The sequence below is a fragment of the Nothoprocta perdicaria genome, unplaced genomic scaffold (genome assembly GCF_003342845.1).
Source record: "Nothoprocta perdicaria isolate Ctin4 unplaced genomic scaffold, notPer1 scaffold_453, whole genome shotgun sequence".
NCBI classification, from domain to species: Eukaryota; Metazoa; Chordata; class Aves; order Tinamiformes; family Tinamidae; genus Nothoprocta; species Nothoprocta perdicaria.
Genome location: NW_020455703.1, coordinates 72,295 through 96,802, shown reverse-complemented (window position 1 = coordinate 96,802; position 24,508 = coordinate 72,295). Strand labels below are relative to the sequence as shown.

Below are 24,508 nucleotides of genomic sequence, written 5' to 3'. Positions count from 1 at the left end.
CCCCCCCTCTTTTTTTTTTTTTTTTTTTTTTTTTCCCCCCATGCTTAGTGCTCTACCTTTCCAATCTTTGCTTCTACTTAGAGGACTTATTTTATTGCTACCTTTCTTAACCTGCAGACTTGTAGTCAATTGTGTCTAGTTTCATAATTGCTCTTAGTGGCTTAATGGTAATTGCCATGTCACAGCACAATAATTTCAGCCGCTAAGTACTTAATCAGTAGCACCATAAAAGGATGGTATAAATTAATATAGGACAAAATATTTTTTCTAACATGCACCCTAATGAATTCAACCCAAAGAAATGTAGACAGACTGAAAATAATTCATAAGCAGTTATTAGTTTATTCTGTCTTTGTGCATTGCATTCTCTTGGCTAGCCATATTGATGCACACATTTTAAGTTTGATTTTTAAGAGCATATATTCGCACAGACATAYACATACACAATTATAAGCACTTGACAAGTAGAAGGCATATACAGCACTTGGTAATTTTAAGTATATGACATACAAAATATGATTAAATATGCACATTTCCTAATATTAAATAACTAAAATAATTGTGATGATCATATCTCGGTTTTGCACCAGCAGTAGTTAAATATGCTAGGTGCACTGAGGAATATATTTTCTCTGTTCCTTTCGATTGTCTTAATTTAGATCTCAAATATATGTGAAAGCAAAAGAGTTGTTTTAAAATGACTTGGGATTTTACATTTGTACATTAAAAGTCACTGGGAAGAAGACTGGGAATGGCAGAATCTGACTCCCCTAAAGACACTGCATCATTGCTATCTTTGCTTATTATATTCTAGCACTTACTATGTATGTTTTAAGTACTATCTATGTACTAAGAGTGACAGCTTAGTTTATACTGACACCAGAGTTTTAAAGGGTGCATTTCAAAGAGTCAATGATACCATAACTATTCATAAATATCTCTATTCATAAGCAGATCAGTTTTGATTTTTTGATTTAAAACTGTTACAGAGAAAAATGTATTAGAGAAAATAGTATGTAATACAAGAAAGATACATCGATTTGCATAGATGTGCCATTTTTCTATAAACTTCAAGAATAATTTTGTAATGCTTCCCTTCAAAAGAAAATTGGAGGAAAAATACTAATTTGGTTGCTACTATGAACTCCTGAAATCCAAACTAACTATAGAATTGTAGTTGAAATAGTATTGACATCTTCTTTAGACTGTAGCTGAAATAGTATTGACGTCTTCCTCAGCATCTTTCTTTTAAATTAAGGCAAGCTGTGATGAATAGATAGTGATATTTTCAAGGGCACAGTACCTCCATTCATCTCCAGTACTTAACCACTTTCTGCCTTTGAATGCTGTTTCCCTGTTGTCTCCTGATATATGACAAGAATGTTTGTCCTCTGCGCTCACCTGGACCTCAAGTGTAGGCTTTTCACATGGAAATTTATGTCTGGAGATAGTCTGATGTTTGAAATTATGATGCAAATTATCCCTTGACTGATGAGTGCAGGTCTTCCCAATAGTTATTTCTATTAAAATATTTTTTCTGAAATTGGGTAGAAGATGATTCAATAAAATTTAGTTTCCTAGATAGATATAACAAAGGAGTGAGGTGGGGATTCATTTAGTATTTATGAGCATAGGGCTGCTAGGAAAAGACCCTTTCTCTAACTTGCCTTTTTTTTTTTTTTTTTTTTTTTTTTTTCTTTCTTATCACACAGTGGAGACTGCTATCATTTTAAATCTTTCTGCTATCATTTTAAATCTTTTAAGTTTTAATTTTTTCTTATGTCTTAAATCCTTATCAGGGAATATATTCTGACAGCATAATTGAAGAAGCACAAAAAAACATAGTGGTATTCTGAATCTGCCTAATGTTTTCACAAGATCGAATTAGATTTGTGCCATTTCTGTATTCTTGTAATGCAGTAGACCATAGCATTTTAACTCCCTGGACATTTAACATCATCCTCTAAGAATGGTTCATTATGCATTAGTTAGCTAATACATTATCATACGGATGCTGGGAGGTGTGGATGCCATTGCAAGGAATGTGCCTGTCAGGCATGAAAAATATTTCCTATATTACTGCTCAGTTCATGCTGGTTGATGAAAAACTGAGAACATTTCACTGAGCATGAATGTCCTACTGCTTTTTTTTTTTTTTTTTTTTGCAATGTACCTGAAAGCCAGCAGATGGAGCCTTTCAGTTACTGTGATGCCCAGTTATTCCAAATTTAATAGGGACAGCTGATGCCTAAGCCTCTCTCCACATTATTTATCCTTTGCCTTTCAAGAAGAAATTCAGTAGTTTGCCATTTATTTAAAAGTTTTGCAATAGAAAGCAGCTGTGATGCAAACCATCAATTGTCCACAAGTATTTCTCCTATACTAATAACTGTTGTTTCATTTTAGTATGCTTTCTATATGTTCACAAGACTTAATCCAGTTTAATCTTACAGAGATGCATCTTGCCAAGCTTTCTTTCAATTCTACTGCATGCTTTCAGGATATCTTATTTGCCTTTTTTTTTTTTTTTTTAATTTGCATCATGTTCATTATGTTCTATTCATTCACTTTTGTACACTTGGTTATTTTAGGATATCTTTTCCACATTTCCCATCAAACCGGAATTATGAATTAATTTCTAGACATCTGAATTGTGCTTTACCTTAAAATATGTAATATAGAGTGAAAGGATTCATAATCTTCCTTCTATTTTTAGTTCTACCCAAAGTTTTGAAGATATATTCTAAAATAAATGTGATCTTTGTATTTAAACAAATATAAATATATCTTAATTTTCCAGTTTGGTCTAAATATTAACTAGAATGAGGAGTGAGAATTGGAGAGCAACACTAACAGATTCCTAATGAACACTGCATAGCATGCCTGTGCCAGGWCTCATGTTAATAGGGAAAGAAAGGCCGCAGAGAGAGGAAACTCATCGTATTTAGCCTATCGACATGATAAGAGTTGCCTGAGCTCCAAATTCCCAGGTCCAGCGGGTAGAACGGATGAACACGTATTCCCAGTAGGCACTCATACAGACATACTATATTAAGGACGGCAGAGACCCTCTCTATTGCCCTCATGAGCTGAGGTTCTCCTGGGGGTTCCTGGGGGACGAGCAGGGACTGGTGACTCTCATGAGGCTGCTGGGACTCCCCCATATCAACTGTAAGACTCCTGGGAATGCATGGAGATGAGCCTTTAAAATCATCCACAATTTAAAGTTTGATCCCAGAATAGCACATAGGTGCTATATAGGATGTTTATCTGGCTATGAGAAACCTGATAAATCCATCTGTAAATGTGGGCTATGCAGGTTTAAGATGCCATTCCAGAATGATGACCTTCTCACTAATTTTCAACTGGACCTAAGATGTTTTTTCCATGTGAAATGATTACCTCAAATTAACTGTTCTACTTTAAATTAAGCAGCATTTTATTTAAATGGATAAGATTTCATTAGGTGATTATGAAGCATTAAGTAATTTCTGAAGAACTCTTCAGGTAATATGACAACTCAACACTTTAACCTTAATACTAGTGCTTAACTATCTTCTTACACCAGAAAACATAGTCTATTTTAGTAATACTAAAAAAAAAAAAAAAAAAGTGTTTTTCTTTTATAACAATTTAGAAATTTGATTTACAAAGTAGGCATAAATACATGCATGCTACAGTGGCTTAAAATAGATTTCTTTTTTGGTAGTGAAAGGTGTCTTTATTCTAAGTGTATTGGCTTGGATAGAGAACATTTGTTTTTCTGAAAAAAGGTTTTCTCTTGTCCCTATTCACAATTCTTTAGTTCCTGCCTTTGAGCTGTCTCGTGGTGCATAGTCTGAGTTTTTTGTAGACACAGTTGTCCAAGGTGCTCCGGGAATGCATCTAAAGCATTCCAGCCACTGCAGCAATCAGTTCAGAAATTTGGACCAACCTGTAAAACTTTTGAAATACATAAAATGTGAACATTATTATTTAGAATAAATTATTCCACTATATATTATATATTTTCCTATTGAATTTCATGACTTGCTAATCTAGACATAATCTATTGTGAGTGATATTGTGAGTGTTGCAATACATTCATGTATTCTATTGTGAGTGTTGCAATACATTCATGTATATTCTCAACTGAAATTCTCATGGAGAGAAAACCTGTGTAAAAATGGCTATATTTTTATTATGCATTTCTTATGCATAAATGATAGCAAAGTGTCTAAATGAGAAACCTAGATAGGAAGGTAAAAGAGCTGTATCTTGACAAAACAAACATCTGATTTAATTACTGCTAAAGAGGAAAGAAACGTAGAAGTGTACTTTTAAAGGCATATAATGTAAATGCATATTTAAAAACATGACAGTTAAAACACAGTCTTGCCTAGAAACTGATACTATTCTTGCAAACCCTTGTTAAAAAGTTAATTTTGTAAAAATATTGAAGAGAGTAGTTCTGAGAGTTCCCTCAGAACTGGAAGTAGTCAAGAATTTGTATATTACAATTCTTAATTTCTGAAAATGTGTGATTTTTTCCATTGTCTAGTTAATAATTTACTTTCATGAACAATTGAAATGAAAATCTAGGTTATGTGCATAATTAACTTGGTTCATATTTAATGAGGCACTGTCATCATAAACAAAGGCATTTTTGGTGTGAGACAAATGAATCCAAAATGTTCTAAGATCATTTGGCCATCTTCTTTGAAGAACATCCTTATCATTGAAAAGCCTTAAATTTTTGACTATTTAGGAAAAAGAATTACCTACCAGAATGAAATGTCATACAGGAATTAAAATTCCACCTGTATAAATTAGATGATACTACTAATGTCAAATTTTACAGTGTAGAATAGGAAGAAAGCTCATTTTTAACAAGGAAGGATTTGATTTCTTAGTTAATATACAGAAAACTCAGTTTTATGCTCATTATGCTTCTGACAAAACAGCTCCGTCTGCAGCAGATTTTCCTCTAATTTACAGGTGATCTACTCCTTGAAAATAAGCTTGTCATGTTGGATATGTTGAATTGTTAAAGTGAGAAAAAATACTGGAAAAAAAGTATTTTTTCAGAAATTATTATCTTTTATGCAAAAAAAAGAAAAAGTTTAAATATCTATATTAAAGTAGTGCAAAATTTTTGTCTTTCAGTACTAGAAATCTTGAACTATGTATCTCATATCAATGTGAAAACAGTAAAAAGAGATGGTGATTGTGAGAAAAAAAATGTATATTTCTCCAAAGTGGATATAGTGAGAGCTTTTTTTTTTTTTTTTTTTTTTTTTTGCTATCAGACATATTACTATATTACAGTCAAGTAGCAAAAAGTGAATTCGTCATGGTAGTATCTTCTTCCCTTCCTTCCAAAGCTACTTCCCAAGCAAATAAAGACCAGATTTCTCTATAGGAATCAGTCTATGAAAGCATACAGTCCCTTTTGAAATTAAAATTCATGATGTTAGAAAGATATTTTAGTGTCTGATTTTACTTATCTTTCTGATTTTTTTTTTTCTGGGGGAATACTTCTTTGAGAAAATATAATCTTGTATGCAATGCCTAGCAGAAGTATTTTTGCAACATTATTTCTAACATCATAGATTTCTSTTTCACTAGGAAATATATTTCTACTGTCTTTTGCATAATTGCATTTACTACAATCATAACTTTAATTCATAAAAACTCCCATTCAGTTTCAGTAAATATTGTCCACCATAGAAAATGATGACTAATCTCTCTAAAAAGATATTAATACATCTGCTCTCTAACAAAAATATGTCAAAACAGAGTAATCACTTAAAAAATTATGGAGATGAATGGTAATATTGGTGTCTTTTTTKTTGTTGTTGTTGTTGTTGTTGTTGTTGTGCAGGAAAATCTGAGTTGGCTGTCTTTTTATTATGGTACAACTTTAAAGGAATTATTACATGGAGAAAAACTGAAAAAAAAATATTCCTGTTTCACAGAAGCTTAAAGCTAAATCAACTTTTCTCTGTCTTTAGAATCAGAGAAAGAGTTGTGGAGGGATAACACTGGCAGGTTCAAAGTCCAGTTCAAAGCTGCTCATACTGAAAAGGTCATATTTTACCCATTTTTGGAAATAAATCTTTTGGAAAAAAATATTAGTCTACATCAAGCTTTTATGGGAATGGAAAACATTGTTACACATTTATTTTTTCATACATATTTCTGTGAATCTCAATGTAGCCAGAGGTGCAAGTTTTTTCTCTTATTTCAGGCAAGGTCAGAAGCTTTGTTCTTCTTTCTTTTTCCTCTTCTTCTATTTAAGTATAAACACCTGCACGAGTAGAGGAAAGTTAAATAGAAAGTATACATTAATGTATTTGGCTTTTATATATWATATATATATATATATATGAGGAGATATATGGGAAGAAAAAATACAGTAAAAATAAAGAATGTAGAAGAAATTTTGCTTGTTTAAGGTCAACTCTGGTTAGTAGTGCATCCAAATGGCTTTTTTAGGATACTGTATCTTTAAGAAAGATAAGGCAAACTTTGGAAGAAAGAATCTGGTATTTTCTTAGAAACACTGGCTCTAGAGAAGAATATCAAAAGAGAAAATTCAATGGTTATAATATCATAATTATGCATATCACAATGCAATATCACAATTAATTTTTGTAAGTATTAACATGTAGAATATGATTGCTTATATACTTATGTATTGTCCATTTTTTTTTCCACTGAAATAGCTTATTTTTCATAAATTCATTTTCTAAATGTTTTATTGGGTGTGCAAATTCCACACAGCACACACGATTTTGGAAGTTTTATGATACATAATTTTCTTTTTTCAATATTCAGGAATTAGGGAAAATAATCACTGCAGAACTTCTCATCAGAAGTCTGACCTATCATTTAATCACTATCATTTTATAGAATCTATTCTTTCTTATCTCTTTCACATTGCTTCCTTTTATTGTGTCATATTGTCTGTGAATTGTGTCCATATTGTCATATTGTCCATCTTTTTATGGTTATTGCGGTGCTCTTTCTGTTTATGAATGCAGCTGAACAGCTATCAGCAGTCTTATAGTGCTGCGATTTGATGGAAAGGGGAGCAAATTTGATAACAGATGAATCCTCTTGCATTCCAGCTGATCCTCAAAAGTTAGAGAGGCTGGGGGTGGCTGGACTCATCTCTTAGCAGGGATACCAAATACTGTGGTAACTACAGGCCAACTCTGGCAGTGCTGGATTCACAAACAGCCTGTTGGCTGTAGGTCCAATTGTCTTTAAACAGCGAATTGAGTTTGCAAATAATATGATCAGCTGCAGGCCTGACTCTGGTAGTATTGGGTTCTATGAACAGCCTGTCAACTGTAGGTCCGATCACCTTTAAAACAAGCAGCCGAGTTCACAAATAGCACGATTTATTCAAATGTAACATTTAGAAAACAGGTTTCAGGTGTCACTATAGGAAATTCTCTACTATGGTGCAGGGTTCTTAGCTAGTGCCTAGCGTACAAATGTGCAACCATCACTCAGCCCAGAAGATGGGTGGGGGCTCTCAACCTCAAGGAGTGTCCTCATGCAGTGTCCTGACTGGATGGGAGGAAAGGTGGTTCAGCCTGTCGACTGATCTAGAAGTTTCCATGAAGTCATCCCTCTCTCTTCCTTCCTACCTTTTCCCTCGGTCCTCCTTCCTACCTACTTCCCTCCTTGGTTCACCTTTTATATATTTTCTTTTACATTTAGGTGGAGCTTGAATTACTCCAGTCATACTTATTTTCATTATTGATTGGTTTAAAAAGTCTCTTGAGTTAACTGAAAATCTGGAGAGCATGCTCAGGAAGCATGCTTGGAAGTGGGTAACTTTTGGGATGGGGTTGTGTATTGGTATTATAATGAGATTAGAATGAGTGAAGTTTGAGTAAAGTGCATAGGAAGGGACTGATCTGCCACCTTTGTTGTCCTAGAACCAGACATTTTATTGCACTGTGTGGCTTATCAGCTGAGTGGCATGACCAGATTGCCACCTTTGCAGGGAGTACAATGGAATTTGGCCGTAGTGTCTTTATTCCACTCCGTCCTCCATTCATTCACTAACTGCACGGCACCGTAAGATTACCATCTTCCCAGGGAATCCTGCAAGGGAGTTTGGCCATGGTGTCTCCATTCTGCTGCACTCTTCAGTTACTCTTATTAGCCTSTGCTAGGAGGGCAAACTACGTTGCCAAGGGATTTGTGGAGAGGTAGATTCTATACATATCAACTATCCTGGAAGAGGTAACCCTCCCACCTCAAGCAAAGCTCTGTAATGCCATAGCTTCTGTTAGGCCCTGTTTTTTTTCTCCAGTTTCTCCTTTTATGAGCACTTCTCTCACATGTAGTACTGCTAATTGCTTGGTTTTGTTGGATTTATTCCAATTTATGCCAGATAAAGATGTAATTTAGTATTAAATATGAAAAAAGTATCAGGTGCATTGACTTATAATAACAGCATTACATTATTTTTGTTGGATCCTCTTATTTTTAATTTTTTTTTTATGATTTTGAATCATTGTTTCAGGCTAGCTAAATTTTTATGCAGGTAAATAAAAAGATCTAGATTGTGTTTCAGAGGTTTTTGTATTACTTTGAAACCAATTATCACTTAGGACAATTATACAATTAGGAAAACTATTCCTCTCAAAATGTGTTGAATTGTATTGATCCATGGTGCATCTGTTTTTTTTTGGTGGTGGTGGTGATTTTTTTTTTTTTTTTTTTAAATCTCTATGACAGTTCTTTACCCTTTCCAAAATCATTAAGTACTAGGAAAAAAAAAAATGTAGCACAGAGTGTTCTTGCTCTCTGTTTATGTAGCACACAGGACAGTCTAATAAAGGTAAGTGAGCTTTTTGAAGTATTCTGTGCTTACACAAAGTTAGGACAGTGAAATTTGATTCACATATTCTTCATAAATGCTGCCCTAATAAGCAAGCTTAATAATATACATGTCTGTACTTACCTCCACACTGTTGTCTGTACCAACATGTTATCTTTCAGCTTGATTACTGTTCACAGCAGGCTCTGATGAAGACCTCTGTAGCCATATAGATTCAGATATGTCCTATCTAGTCTTAGAATTAATACAATTCAAAATAGCATTAAATTTTCTACCAACTACTCACTGTAAATATATTCATTTTGTAAAAATAAAGCAAGCGTCTATACTGCCTTTTGTAATGGAATAAAGGAAGAGGAAAATTATATGTTTCACTGAGAAGTCTTCTGTYAGTTTTGCAGGTAGCACGTCCCTGTCCTTTCATGTTGGAAAGGACAAACTTTTTTTTTTTTATTACTTTTGGTTGAAACACTCACAAATATATTTGAAGATGCATTGCACTTTATAGAAACACGTAGAGACTTTTTTTTTTTTTTTTTTTTTTCCCCCGAGGTTATATCTTCAGGTAGTATGGTTATCATAGCTCAAAATCAATGTAGCGAGGTCATTCTGTATTCATGGAGGTCTGATCCTTATGAATTAACAATCTGATGGATGAGATCCTTTGTCTAACTTCTTATATAAATATTTTGTCATAATGAATCCCAAGAAGTATTACGTTAGAGACAACTAGAGAGAAAAGTAGCACGGATGTCAGAATTTGTGAATCTGGTAACAGCTCAGTGTAAATCTGTAAGTGCTCTTTCATCTTTCTTGAGCTCATTAGCTGAAATAATCTTCCTGATTCTAGGTCACTCATTGAAGTGTAAAGCTCCCAGGGATGTAATTATATTTACCTGTTGTTAAGCCTTGAATTTTTTTGACATCTGGTCACTGATGAGGATGGTGACAGTAGCTAATGTTTCTACAGTGTTACTCCTTAGGCATTTTGCAAATCTCGTAACTCAACCAGATAGAATATCCCAGCAAATTTCATTACACTAGCTCAGTGTCAGCTTTCTCCTTGGCAGGTAATGCAAGCCATGAAAAGGTTACAAACATAAACAGAAAAAAAAAGAAAAAAAAAAAAAAATCCATAGCACAAAGCTTAAGAGACAAATCAAGATAAATTTTCTCTGCTGATAAATTTTAAAGGTAATTACTGACTGTTGACAGTCAATTAATATTTTCTTTAATCTTATTCCTAAAACTAATTATTTCCACTTCTTTCATTTTATGCAGCAATCTGGAGAAAGATTGGGGAAATAATATTTAAGATTGCTGTCACATAAAGCAAATGGGAAAATTTTTGACGCAGGTGAAATGTATTTGCAATGAAATTATTCACAATTGAAAACTGCAGTAATAAAAAATACATACAGAAATTAGAAGAAAATATTGAAAAGAGAGGGAAAAAGTAACTGAAGCAAAATTTTAGTAAAACAAAATAAAGTAATGAAAATGAATAAAAAAATGAATAAAAAAAAGTAATAAAAATGAAAACCTGCCTGGATGCCACCCTGTGCCACATRCAGTAGGTGTGCCTGCTTGAGCAGGAAGGTTGAACTAGGTGATCTCTAGAGGTCCCTTCCAACCTTGAATATTCTGTGATTCTGTGAAAACAGATAAGATTACCAAGATATTAAAACACTATGTCTCATAAAATCAACACAAAGGTAAATTGATCTCTACAATTTTCCCTTTACAAAGGAATTTTGGTATTTCTATTCTAAAATATCAGAAGTAATGTTCTAAAAGTTTCAACAAATATTATAATTCATATTTTAAAAATCTGGAAAATGAAAGTAACTTTAAAATGATTCTGCAAAAATACTTGTTTAAAGAACACACTTTAATGATCACATAAATTTAGTTCTCTGCTCATTTCAAAAAMTATAATATGTTTTGCTTTAGGTACCATGCTTTTCTGCTAGACAAGCTGAAGTTACATTTTTCTTTTTTTTTTCCAAAACATAGGCTTAATACAATACTGCAGCCTTTCCTGTTTAAGTTATTAGCAAATCAATATCTTATATCTTTGGAAAAACAGAAAAYTTGAACTTCTTGTATACAGCAAGACTTACCTCTGCTTACAGAAAAAAAAAATCAATTCATAGAAGCATGATGAATTCATAGAAGCATAATAAATGATTATTTTAATTACTCTTGCTGTTTATTACTTCTCATGGAGTCATCAACCCTACAAAAATTTAGGATTACAAATTTACACAATTAAAGTATTAATCATATGTATAGGCTAAACAGAACAGAATGCCTAATGTTGAGAATGTGGTTTATTGTTTTGTTGAACAGGACCAGCAATAAGGTATTGCCTACAATAAATGCTTGTTTTTCTTTTGTAAGACTTTATACAGAAGAAAATATATATTTCATGATGTGTTTATATGGAATGAAAGTAYAAAGAAAAGTTAGCTCTTCTGAGTTTGTTCATTCTGAATATCATACTGAAGTATTATTAAATTAATTACCTCTCCTCTGATGAGTCAAGAGTTTTTTTTTTTTTTTTTTTCAATTTTATATTCAACTATCACAGATTTTTGGGGAACCAAGAAAGCTACAAAAAATTTCAAAATGAAAAAAGTGAATTTTTAGAGCATTGCCTAAGGTTTTCTAAATGGAATAGTAAAGGTATATTAAGTTATAAATTAATAGTTTGATTCTTACTAGGAATTGCCTTGCATTCAACACACTGAATCTTTAGGATTCCTAAGATAGTCAAYGATCTTTAGGAATGAAATCTCCTGTTTCAAAGGAAAAATAGTGGATTGATTTATTTTGCTRTTTCATAAATTTAAGAAGTCCAAAGCCTAGTGGCTTTAAGTCTTGATTATACTGAATCATTAACAGCTTTAAGTACTTACAAATACTTCTTAGACAAGTAGAAATGAAATTGTGCTGAGTAGGATTTCCTTTTGAAGGTTACCTCTTTGAGCGATCTCCTTGRTATTTTTCTGCTTTTGGGAAGTACAAATAAGTCCTTTTTGCATTTTGTTCCTTCACACATGATGAACTTTCAAAGARCTTTGATGAAGTTTTGAACATTGCAAGCAGTAGCAGCATCTCGGCTTAAAGATATTCAGCTTATTTAAATGATGATCTTTAATCTTTAATCTTGCTGATGAGTTCTACTCATTATTCTGTTAATCAAACCAAATCATAATAATAATTTTTATCCTTAATATRCCATTTTGTATTACATTTCAAAGACTCCATCCGATATTAACACTCACRTTATCTTAGTAGAACACAGTTACAGCCTAGCACTCCAGCTCTTTCAGTGCACTGAGCAGCAGTTACTTACAACCCCCACATAAATCATATGCASTTTCCCACAGTAATTCAACAAAGTCTACACATCTTACATCCAAGAAGTGTTTTTAAAAAAAGTTAAGTTCACTGTGCATTGATTTCAGTTTATTAAACAGCATTAATAGCTTAGTCACATTCCTTAAATTACAACAAAGTAATTAAGAGAGAGAGAAAAATATAATTGCTTTTGTTTGAAAATTCTGTAATTTCCATGCAGATTGGGTATATTATTCATACTGGGTGTGATTTCATTTTCATTTCACTGCACTGATAGCATAATCACATACTCTTAATTATAGAGATAGTAAATAAGAAAGAGATATATCCCTCCTTGCTCCCATAGAAATTTCTATTGACACACTAAGCAATAATTAATTTTAATTATTGCATTGCATGTTGCACAAGTTTTGCAATACAAAGAAAAGAAGATATTTTGTATAGGAAGACAGAGGAATACTCTTCACATGTTTTGTGGGGAGTCCTAGGGCTGTTCTCTAGCCCTTTTGTGGGGGATGTTTATGTCATTTTCCTTAAAGCTGCTGCTCCCAAGGAGCTTAGACCTCCTTGCAGCAGGAGATACCTTGCCTGCCTTCRAGCACTCTGCAGCAATAGCAGGAACTGATGCAACTCTGTGTTGAAACCTCCTATTAGGAAATGGAGATAAGATGTTAAATATGCACTGCTGACCTTACTCTCTAGGAAAAGATACGGGTAAAGAAAGCCCAAGAATAATTTTACGACTTTGGGGATTCTAAGCMATTGACCACTTCACTTAATTTCATTCCTGTCCTCCCTGTTTTGCCTGAAAATAAGAAAGGTGTTAATACAAGCATTGCAAAATGCTGAACAGCAAATGTATCTCAGCTGGGATTCCTACACTTAACATTAGTCACCTGCAGAGCAGGTGTGTAAGCTGTCCTAGTTATCTAAGCTTCTATTGTAGTCAATGGAGAGCCGGTCAATCTATTTGATGTAGATGACTAAGCTCCACTGAATCTATTGTCCAGTGCCTTACTGATGACAACAGAAGCCTTGCTGTTAAACACCCACATTTAATCAGATTCTACCCTTTGTATCTAATTTGTGAGCAGATGTAAGCAGAATAAATGTCAGTATTAGAACATAAAGATGACTTAAAATTCTGGACTGGAATCAGCAGCTAGAGAATTTTGGCTACACTGCCAGAGGAATCATTGGACATGCAATTAAGGCTGGAAAACTAATCTGCTTTTACAGAAACAAAATATAGAAGTTTGGAAATTTGGCATTGATCCTGAGTAAGAATTTACATAAGACCTTAACGATAAGAACAYGAGTTGATTGACACCTAATATCTAGTCAGTACCCTGATGGATATATGAAGTGGGGGAATACAGAGAAGGAGGACTTGAAATACTTTCATATAACCCAATAATTTAAACAGTTTACTATTTCATGGAGTGTCACTGTTAGTTAGACCAGGATTTCATGGTAATATTCATGATAGAACCTTAATAAAAATGTATTTGGATATTCATTCACAAACAATTTGACTTCACAAAATGTTATGGAAGGCTTTACCCAAGCATTCCAATCAACACTTCTTCCAGCTGCAGCAAGTATCACTAAATAGGCAGTGCYTGAGGCTTATTCACATCTATTCTGAGTGGGACTACATCTTGTTTTATTAGTACCTTCTTGAGTTGCATATACAGTTGAGCTTTTGTTCAGAAACTCGATTTGATTCTGACAAGAAGTACAAGAATGACTGAGTCACAGAAGTGTTTGGATTAAACATTCTATTGCAGATCTGTCTTTACTTGACTGTGTATGTCCCAGGCATATATAGCATCAAATTTAAAGCCTACAACTATCTACATCAGGTTTGCTGGATATAAAATTGTTTTAGTCCAGCAGAATGCTAAATTGAGTAAATACTGCACCCATGTCCACTGATACCCTCATCCAAATGTTCAAAAAAGTTCAACATCTCCCAGCCTCTTTCCCAGAGACAAATGCTTGTCTGTAAACTATACCAGCCCTCTGCAGCAATACGGCTGCAGACGTAATCATGACAAATCTCCCTTTCAGAAGGCAAAAAATCCTCCAGCTTCTTTTGAAACTATTACCTGTCTCATCAACAGTATGTCTGTACTGAGTAGTATGTCATCTTGCAGAGTAAAAGACTGTCTTGTTTTGCGCTCTTCAGTGGGAGGTGRGCTCCCACCTTGGGCTTGATGAAACAAGGTTAAGTTTCCCAATGAAACATGATATTATGTATATAAGATCTGATTTACATTGTCAGCTAGATAAAGATACCCATGCCGCTTCCTAAATGATTATGCATACAATTTTACGTGGAAACATTGTTACTGCATGTAAATTTAAGATTTTAACAGGTATTGCAGTTGTGAGTATATTCCTAAGTCTCCCTGAACTGCTGAGAGAAAATATTCAAAATATTTGCGGGAAGCCTCCTCAGATTCTCTCAGAAGAATGTCTACTGTCATCCTCATTTGGATTCCCCAAGCACCACAAGGGGCAGTATTTTATTCTGAGAACACAACAGTAAAAACTGCTCTCTGGCTTCCTTGAAAGATAAGTCCTTTACTCATGTTGAAGAACAAATATTACACCTTACAAATACCAAATATTTCCTTTTCACAATGATAAATGTGGCGTATCTCTGGTTACCCACAGAAATCTCCGGTTACCCAGAGAAATCTCCAAGTGCTTTGGTAGCTATCTTGCTACCGCCACTCACACATACATATATTCTGAAATCAAACCTTTTCATAATGCCTCATATTGACAAGGGTCCTCATCTGCCCTGGCATTAATTTTTGCTCTAAGCACCTATTTTCAATTGAATTTGTTATTCCTCTAACCAACCACCCAACAATATCTGCTTGCTTAAGAAAAGATGAAGAGGAAAAAATATTTATCACTTTACTAATATTTATATTTAGATGAACTGGGAACCAAATAGTTTATGCTAAAATTATAATCAAAGTACACTGTGTGAAAAGTATAAAGACAGCAGCTCCCTTCTAAAAAACTGTTAGGTAAGATACTGCTGTTAATTGTCTGATATTTAGTAACATGGGTCTAATGGATTCAGATTGAGAAAGAAACTAAGATCTCCCTCTTCTTGTTCAGAACTGAGCAAGCTTTAATGCACTGATGAGATTCTTTGCTACGGAGAATGTTTAAATGCAATAGAATCAGTTTCAAAGTAATAGCTTTCCTGTAGGAGCTAGTTTGTCATGTCAGAGGGGATGATTATTCATAGTAAGCCAGCAGCACTATTACTAGCTTTTTTTTTTTTTTAAATGTAGGGTGCAGATTAATTTCAGAAATACCAACTACTGAAAGCAGACATGAGTAGTGAAAAATGGATGAGACACTTGGAGTAACGGTTGCCAAAAGGTGAAATAAGCTGAAACCAGGGAGCGCATTAATTAAAGATAAAAAGTCACACAATTTAATAGGAAATTATGTGTGTTGCTAACGTGATAACAAGAGACACAGGGCCCTGTTGAGAATTAATGGATAGGAGGTAGGAATGTTTAAGGCTGTTCCTTAGGCCATTATATGACAAATGATCATTCAGGCTCAAGAAATAATTAGCACCATTTTTTCCTGTATTTGTGCTGATATAACATGAAGCCCAAGAAGCACTAATCAAGCAGAGTAGCCATCTATTTTTTTCCCATGCACAGCATGTTTGCATGCTTTGTGTAATTGTATGTGTAAGACATTTATAGAGTTAATATCTAGCGCATTACCAAGTCTGCCTAAATTTTAATCAGTAGGGAAAGCAAAATAAAGATATATACMAAATTCCTTTGAATCTTGCAAATAAAAATGAAGTTAAACCAGAATAGTATAACTGTTTTCTCAAATAATTTCACTTAAATTTAACCAACTTTTATTTTCCAGTCAGAAGTGTTTGCCTTATTTTCCTTTCTGTGACTTCAGTGCTTCACTTTTTTGTTGTCTTATTTTTTTTCTTTTAAGTTTTTCATAATGGTATATGTTGCTTTTTAGAGGCATTATTTCATATTTTTTTTCCTTTTATTTTGTTGTGCACCACAAATTCCAATGAGCTATTTCAGTTAAAAGATGTCATAACAAGGAATATGGAAGAAGTGTGAATGGTTAATTCCAGAAAATAAGGTTGAGTTTCCCTTTGCTGTAGGGATGGACTGGATAGATATTTTTTTGTTTGCTTCTYTGTTGATTCTTCTTAAGGGAGGATKAGACAGGAAGACAGTAGTGATTCTGTTAAGTATTTACTCCTCTTTCCCCTTTCTGCAAATAGTCACAGTGCAGCTCCAGGTCTTAGCAAGATATGGAAGGAAGTTTAGCTCTTCTTGATGATACAAAAGTATTTTTAATAAAATCTGTAAGTTGCTAAAAGATTGATTGCTTGTAAGATTGAACTGGAAACAGAAGGAAAAAAAATAAAGCAGAAATAATAAAAATAAGAAAAAATAAGCAGAAATAAAATGCCTGAAGATCTATAGAACACCAAGATGTTTAATTTTTTCCCCTTTGATTTTAAGAGATATGTCAGACACTATCCCATAGTGCCAAATCTTTCATGCRATGCTCTGCCCTCCCTGCATTCATTTGACCCATATATAGCCTGGGGTTCTTTGATGTTTGAAGTGGTGGCGTTTTTTTCATTACTATGCAACCTAGAAATTGAAAACCAGATACACTACCCTGACGCTCTATATAATCACATATTCCTGGGGCTATGCATTTATTTGTGTATGGGCATTTTTGTCCTTTCTGCATTCATACTCTGTTGTGATCTTGCTGTATTTTCTACTTCAGATTAACAGTTCTGGGTCCCTGCCTTCCTGTATTTGCTTATACTCTCAATGAATGGCAGGATATCCTGCTGCTGTTTAATTCAAAAGGTGTTGTCACCACCTAGAGTAGATCAAAGACTATAGCTGATGTTGCAACTGTCACAGCCTGTTTAGGCTGCTTTAGATTGCACAGCCTCTGTATCGGGTACAACAGCCCAAATACCACAGCAATAACATCACAGAGTAACCATTTGCATCAGGCTTCCATGGACATTTCTCTGGAAGTGGTATTGTTTCAGGATTGTGAAAAGTCAGTTAGGTTTTTTATTTTTTTATTTTATTTTATTTTTATTTATTTTATTTTATTTTATTTTATTTTATTTTATTTTATTTTATTTTATTTTATTTTATTTTATTTTATTCTACATTTATAGCAGCATTTGGAAGGTCTGAATCTGCACGTAGTCTAAAGCAAGAGACTTGAGAGACTTAAAAAAAGCAGATCTCTCCTGTAAGCTCTGTGACTGAATGAGAAGACTGCTTTTAAGCACCAGGCTTTCTAGGCTCTTTTTATCTGAAGCAATCTAAGCTACCACAGAGGGATGTGTGTTATTTTTGGAAGGAGGGAAATGGAGAATATAGAAAGACTGGCTGTAGTACAGTAAATATTGAGCCATTCCTATGTTCAGTTTCTATTGGCCAAAACTTAAAGCAGAGCCTTAATTTCCTCCTAATTCTCAGAGCACTGAGTCTTCAAAGTCTCTTCTAATCTTGTTGAAGTCATTTCAAACAAGCATCATTTTTTTTTTTTTTTTTTGACAATGTTTATTTCCTATTGGAGTGCTTATTGGAACTTCTTATTTCTTTTTTTTTTTTTTTTTTGACAATGTTTATTTCCTATTGGAGTGCTTATTGGAACTTCTTATTTCTTCATTTGAGTTTGGATAAACCTATACTGCTTTAGAACGAGCGTTTAAGGATTATGTTAGCTTTATTTTTTTTTCCTTTCTGCAAAGCTATATACTGTTTTCAACAGGTTAGTTAAATTTGCAGTAATTTGTTCTCTCTCAACTGTTTCAAGATGTTGCAGGATATGAGACTACCTAATTTAATGTACTGTAGGGTCTTCCTTCCTTCCTTCCTTCCTTCCTTCCTTCCTTCCTTCCTTCCTTCCTTCCTTCCTTCCTTCCTTCCTTCCTTCCTTCCTTCCTTCCTTCCTTNTCCTTCCTTCCTTCCTTCCTTCCTTCCTTCCTTCCTTCCTTCCTTCCTTCCTTCCTTCCTTCCTTCCTTCCTTCCTTTCCTCCCTCCATTAAGTCTCTGCTTAAATCTCATTAGCGAGGTCCATATCCTAGACTTTAATGAAGCATTTATATAATGACAAAAAGAGGTTTGCTTTGTATGTCAATGGGTTTTAAATTTAAGTAATTCAAGTCAGCATTACATGGACTGTTCTGCTGTTACAATTAGTGTTAAAACTGTAATTGAATTTTCTGGATGTTTAAACTTTATTTTAAATCTGTAGTAGTAGTAACTGTATCTTAATTTCTTTAGAAGTGACTTTTGTTTTAACTTTTTTGAAGATAGCATTTGTTTATATTCCATTAGTATCACTTCAGGCCGAGACTCCTGAAACATGTTTTTGTATGAGTTTTTCTCTCCATTTGTATAAGAATTCTGATATTTACAAATTTTCCAATATTGACAATTAATTAGTCTGCCATGGACAATTTTCTCTTTATTTTAATTTTTTTTTWAACACTATTACCTATTTATTTATTATAGACCCATAGACCAATATTTTACAGCATAATATTTTCTCTATAAATGTTCCAAAGACAGAAATAAGATAGTATGAAGTTATAGTATCAGTATATTGCATGTTACAATTCAGGATTACGCTGACTTCTTTAGAAGTCTTAGGGTGATCAGCAACTTCAGCAGTTGTATCTTGTCACTATCTTTCAAGCAGTTCACAAGGGAAGGGCTGACAAATTCTAATAGCAAGAGAATTTTGCTTTAATTAGTTATGTTATTGGAGAGTTAATTAGGAAGTGTGAATACTCCACCCAAAATCAGGTCTTTTTGTTTCTAAAAAAAGAGAAATGTTCCCAAAWGGTATTAGCAGTTTACAGTGTTATGGCAGGGACTTAACTTGTCAGTTTGACTAATTAGCTGATGGTTCTATGATAACTTTAAATAACTCCTGTTTTAATCATGAGGGACAACAGTTTCTTAGATCACAAACACAAAATACTAATGAGACTTGGTACAAAACATTCGGACATTTGGTTAACTTTAAAGAAAAGGGAACATCAACATGAAATGCTAACTAAATATAAAACTTTCTGCACTAATCTTTACATTGGAAGCTCTACTCGTATCTTTGCATACAGTGACTTTTTCACTTGATCTGAAATGAAATCTGCATTCATTTGTATCCAGACATGCCTTTGATATGGTGTTCTTTTAGGGCTGCCAGGAAACTAAGTCTCCTGGATCAATTTCTGTTTGTGGATATGCTGAGATATTTCCACTTCTCAGGTAGAAGGACTGCAAGAACACAAGCACTGTGTAGATGAGGTAAAAAGAGAGGAGGGACAGAATACTATAGAGTCATTTTCTAGGATTAGTTGGCCTAGGAGAAAGTCATTGCTTAGAATGTTTATGCTTGCAGCCAGGAGAGGCGATCAGCAGGATAAATAATATAGTGACCATTTGAAATCCAAGTTCCCTTTAAAAATGTAATATCTACCCACAATCTCCCCAAACATAAGGAGTCCAGTTCCCTTGCAGGCCTGGCAAGGCTAGCACATGTGAGGGGTATTAAATATGGCAGGCTGTCAACCCCAGAGAGGATTTTTAATTCATTCTGTGATGAGATTCCAAATATCCTCTCCTGTTTTTATRTCTTAGTCAATTGCCCAGATGTTTGTCACATCTGAGAGATTAGCCTTCTCTGGTTGCAAGAGAGAAAGGCAGTTATTTTGGAACAGCTGATCTCTTGTCTACAAGACATTTGAGAAATTGCATGGAGAATAGAAGAGAAATATTTAAATATCCTTAGAAGGACAGCTAATTACACATRGAGGGATAAAACCTTGAGGGTATTACAGCTGACTTCCTTGAAGCCTGACTTCCTTCCCTTGACAGTGGTAGAAATGTTTTTAAAATAGAAGAATAAGGTTATCATCTGTCAAGGAGTTACGTGTTATATGCAAACCAACACAATTAAGTGTCTACGGGCAGGAAAACTAATCCAAGTATTCTTTGTAAAATGACCATCTTCTTCTACCAGACTGATTATCTGATGGTAGATTTACATTGTATGTCTCAAAGTTTCTCAAAAATTGCTGATATTTTTGAAGTTACAGAAAGGAAATATGACTCAAAAAGAATACAAAGTCTTATAAAGGTTTGGTGGTAATAGACACCACCATCCTTAGAGAAAGAGGTATCCTGCTYTCAAAAATTACAGGAAGAAAGAAGTCTGCAAATTTTGGGACATTTGAAAGAGACAGAGAAAAAGTTAGAGAACAAGAAAGAGCTAAATGTAGTTTATGAAAGGATAAAATTATGTTTAATATTTGTACTGATGTGAAAAAAAAGTTAATAAAATGAAAGTCAAAGAGAAAGTTTTATGCAGGAAAAAAAAAGGTGCTACTGCTACTGTGGAATAGATAAAAAAAAAGAGAGAGATTAAATTAAAGGTGTGCAGTGCTTGGAAGGTGAGTCATGAGGAATTATGTTATGAAACAGTATGAATGGTCAGAAACAGAATCAATCAAAATATAGTAGATAGCAGGAAGATGAGTGATATTTTATAATTCCAATAAATACTTTTTCCATGAAAAACTGTTGAAAATTAAATTTCTGAATTTAAAAATCTGGAAGCAAACAAAATAGTGAAAAYATTCTATTACACTAACTGTTAAGAACTATCATCAATGGTATCATTCAGTTTCTTATTTAGTTCAATAAACATTTTCTTCTTTCTATCCTGATAATTTGGAAAGGTTTGCTTCTTTTTTTAGTTTGCAAGTAAATTCTGTTTTGAATGCTACTTCTGAAACTTAAATGATTATTTCATCATGAATCTCRCCTTGTGAAAATAAATGTCATGTCTTCAACATTTGATCAGTCAGTTAATAAATGTTTTCTGTTTTGAACATATCCCAGCTGGTCTGCCAAGGTGAAGAGCAATAGAGAATGAATTAACATATGAAAGCAGAGATTAGAGCACACATCGTATGGGTTCTGTTGGCAGGTTTTATTTTRTAGGGCAAAAGAGTAGACCTATCAAAATCAAAATTAAATTTGTTTCTTATGACACATACATAGCTATGTTATACTCTGCTAGTTATCTTTGAAAAATGCCCAAGTTGTGACATCTTTCAGCAAGTATAAACAATTAACAAGTTTTTGTTAGACTTTGGTTATTGGTAAATGAAGTACATGGAAATGTACACAGGAAAGACATATTTTTTTCAAACAGAGATATGAACTATTGTTGGATCCAATATGCAATATCATATTCCTTAGTAATCATTTTGAAGGGTAATTTTTGTATTATTTTATCTCAATTCAATTTTTTTTTGTGTGTGTGTGTGTTTGGAAAAGAATAAATTTGTTTCCTTGCAAGCAATTACAGAAAATCTATTACTTCAATTTTTCTCCACAATTCTCACTAAATAAACAAAATAGTGAGTATATTTATAATTCATGTTTTTCCCATCTCAGACACAGCAACGGTGGCACAGATTGTGAATCAGGACAGGAGCTGTATGGTAACACTGAGCCAAAATGTGCTTTCCACACGTGGTCTAGGAAAAGGWATAGAGATCATTTCCAGTCCATGGCATGGCATTATCCAAATCTCTTTCAATAAATCAAAATTTTCTCTGACTCAATTTAAAATAGATCTCAGCAAGAGATTTACAGGAAAAAATATTTATAAATATATATATGCACACACTTAAACCTTTTTAAATATCTTATGTTGGTGACTGTGTTTGGAGGAATTGCTGGTTTCTAGGATGGATTTCATATAATCAGTGAATAACCTAGTTTTGTAAAGTTACTTGCACAGAGACCATGCTCCAAAACATTYTTAAAGCAATAAATAAAACAGCTGAACTTAAATAATAAATAATGACATATAAATGAGATTTTAAAATAGTTTCAGCATATGAGGAGGGAGAGAAGTAAAACAGGCTCCCAGCAATGAAGACTAATTAACAAATGAAATTGCGTAGACAGCACTAAAATGAAATTAAATTCTCTAATCTACACTACAGGGTAAAATATATACTATACATGCGGCTCTGAGATTAGACAGATAAAACTCCTCTCTCTGTTCTACAGAGAGARACTGATGTCAGATATATGTGTAGTAGTACTAGTGTGTGTAGTAGTATATATCCCTCTCCGCTGTCAAAGTTACTTTGCAGTGCAGCAATACAAAGCACATAATATTAATAAATTTCTGATTAGTACTTCACAGAAAGGGGCCTCTGCCTATTTAAATGCTCAACACAAAGACAAGCTTGTGAATGTGTCGTAAAGAAGATGAATTAATAAGTTTAAATATATACATGTGTGTAAAATTAAAGAGTCATCAACTGGTTGATGTCCACTTTTCAGCTTGGACCCACTTGGAGTCCAAGTGGGGACTTGGGATCTTGGCGGGGGGCTTGGACCAACTTGGGGTCAGTTACAGTATGAGAACCGTGCACCTTAATACTTTATTTAAACAATTATGAGCTTAGTAAATTATTTCTGATTGCGGAAACACAATTCAGCTATTTGCATTGGTTGAATTATGCAACAAATGCAACAAATGGCTRTTTTGTCTTGAGTTATTAAACTTTCATAAAAGGAAACTGCTGATATAAAAAAGAAAAAAAAAATCTTTTGCATAATAAATAATCTTTCAGCTTCTTCCAGTACCAGAATCTGGGGAAGAGTGGGAAGAGACTGATGGATCTAATTTGTAACAGACCCGCACTGAAACAATAAGACCCACCTCGCTCTGGCAGCATCTCTTTTTTTTACAATAGGGGTAATTGATACAAATGCTTTGTCTCATAGGCAAGAAAATTAGGTAATGCTATTTATATATATTCTCTGCAAAGACCTAGAGAAACATCATATGTCTTTATATAAACAGTATGGGAAATACATTTGTTAGGTAGGTGGAACTGTTTTGTATTAAGTGGCCATATTCTAATACTTCAGCTTTACCTTTCTAAATGGAGTACTTTGGACAATGAGGAGTGTTTTGTGGAAATCATGAATTCAAAAGCCATATTTTCTTTTATTGAAAGTTTGATATAAAAATGTACTGCTAATTTCTTTTTCCTTGTTTTGTTTGTTTGCTTTTTAGGATTTATTTATACCTGTGGTGGAACTCTAAAAGGTCTTAACGGCACTATAGAAAGCCCTGGCTTCCCATATGGATATCCAAATGGTGCAAACTGTACTTGGGTTATAATAGCAGAAGAAAGAAACAGAATACAGATTGTATTTCAATCCTTTGCTCTAGAAGAGGAATATGATTACTTATCATTATATGATGGGCATCCTCATCCTGCTAACTTTAGGACAAGGTAAATAATAAACTTCTTTAAAATGTGACCTCTGTTTGTACGTTAAATRTATCTAAGGAGCTAGTAAAAGCTTATGTCTTTATGTTAGAGATTTTAGCTGTAAAAGCATATGTCCAGCCTTTAAGGTGTATGTTTTCCTTAATTAAAAATGACATGTGATATGCTTTAAATCTATGTAAAGTAGTTGCTAAAAACATTTCTAGTACTGTCATAAAACTTGCTGTCTTGACAAAATGCAATGAACTCAGAAACATATGGGAAACAAACAAGTGTTAAGGAATGTTGAAATAGTGCTGGTCTCAGTTTGTATGAGGTGTCAGAAATGGACCATAAAAGTAAAAGAAAATTAGCTTGAAAATCAAGAATATAATCAGTTGCAGAACATTTTTTATCAGTGCATATTTCAGAACTATGAACCAAATGACTAGTTTTGGGGAGTTGCAGATTGAGGGATATACAACAAATTTGTAATAAGAATGCATATTTTATGCATACATATATTAGTGTTAACTGTAAAAAATAATGTAATATTCAAGTGTTGTCCAGTTTCATTTTAGTTTCACACAGTGTTGCTTTAAATAAAGTTAAATATTTTAATAATATATAATATATAATACATAATAAATAACATATATAATAACATAATAAATATGTTGATTTATTGTTTAATTTTTTTTTTTTTTAATCCCAGCTAACAGCACTACAAAATTGTCCACTACAAATTAAGATATTACAGGATATAAATTTGAACAGTAAAAGTTTTTATCTCAAATGTTTGCAGGGCATGAATTCTACTTACCAGGTCAGCAGCAAAAAGCAAACATGGAAAAATCTATCTAGAATGTAATTCTGTTTTTTTGTATGTCTTTGTTTCTATTTGTATTGCC

At 33.4% G+C, this 24,508-nt stretch overlaps 1 long non-coding RNA gene across 1 annotated transcript in view; it reads left to right on the top strand.

The window, feature by feature from the left end:
• The window catches only part of LOC112953609, a 73,494-nt gene extending 49,463 nt beyond the window's left edge, over positions 1–24,031 (top strand). Inside the window, exon 2 of the long non-coding RNA XR_003250583.1 lies at positions 23,399–24,031. This is a non-coding gene — a long non-coding RNA (uncharacterized LOC112953609). The remainder of the gene's footprint in view (positions 1–23,398) is intronic.
• The last annotated feature ends 477 nt before the right edge of the window (positions 24,032–24,508 follow it).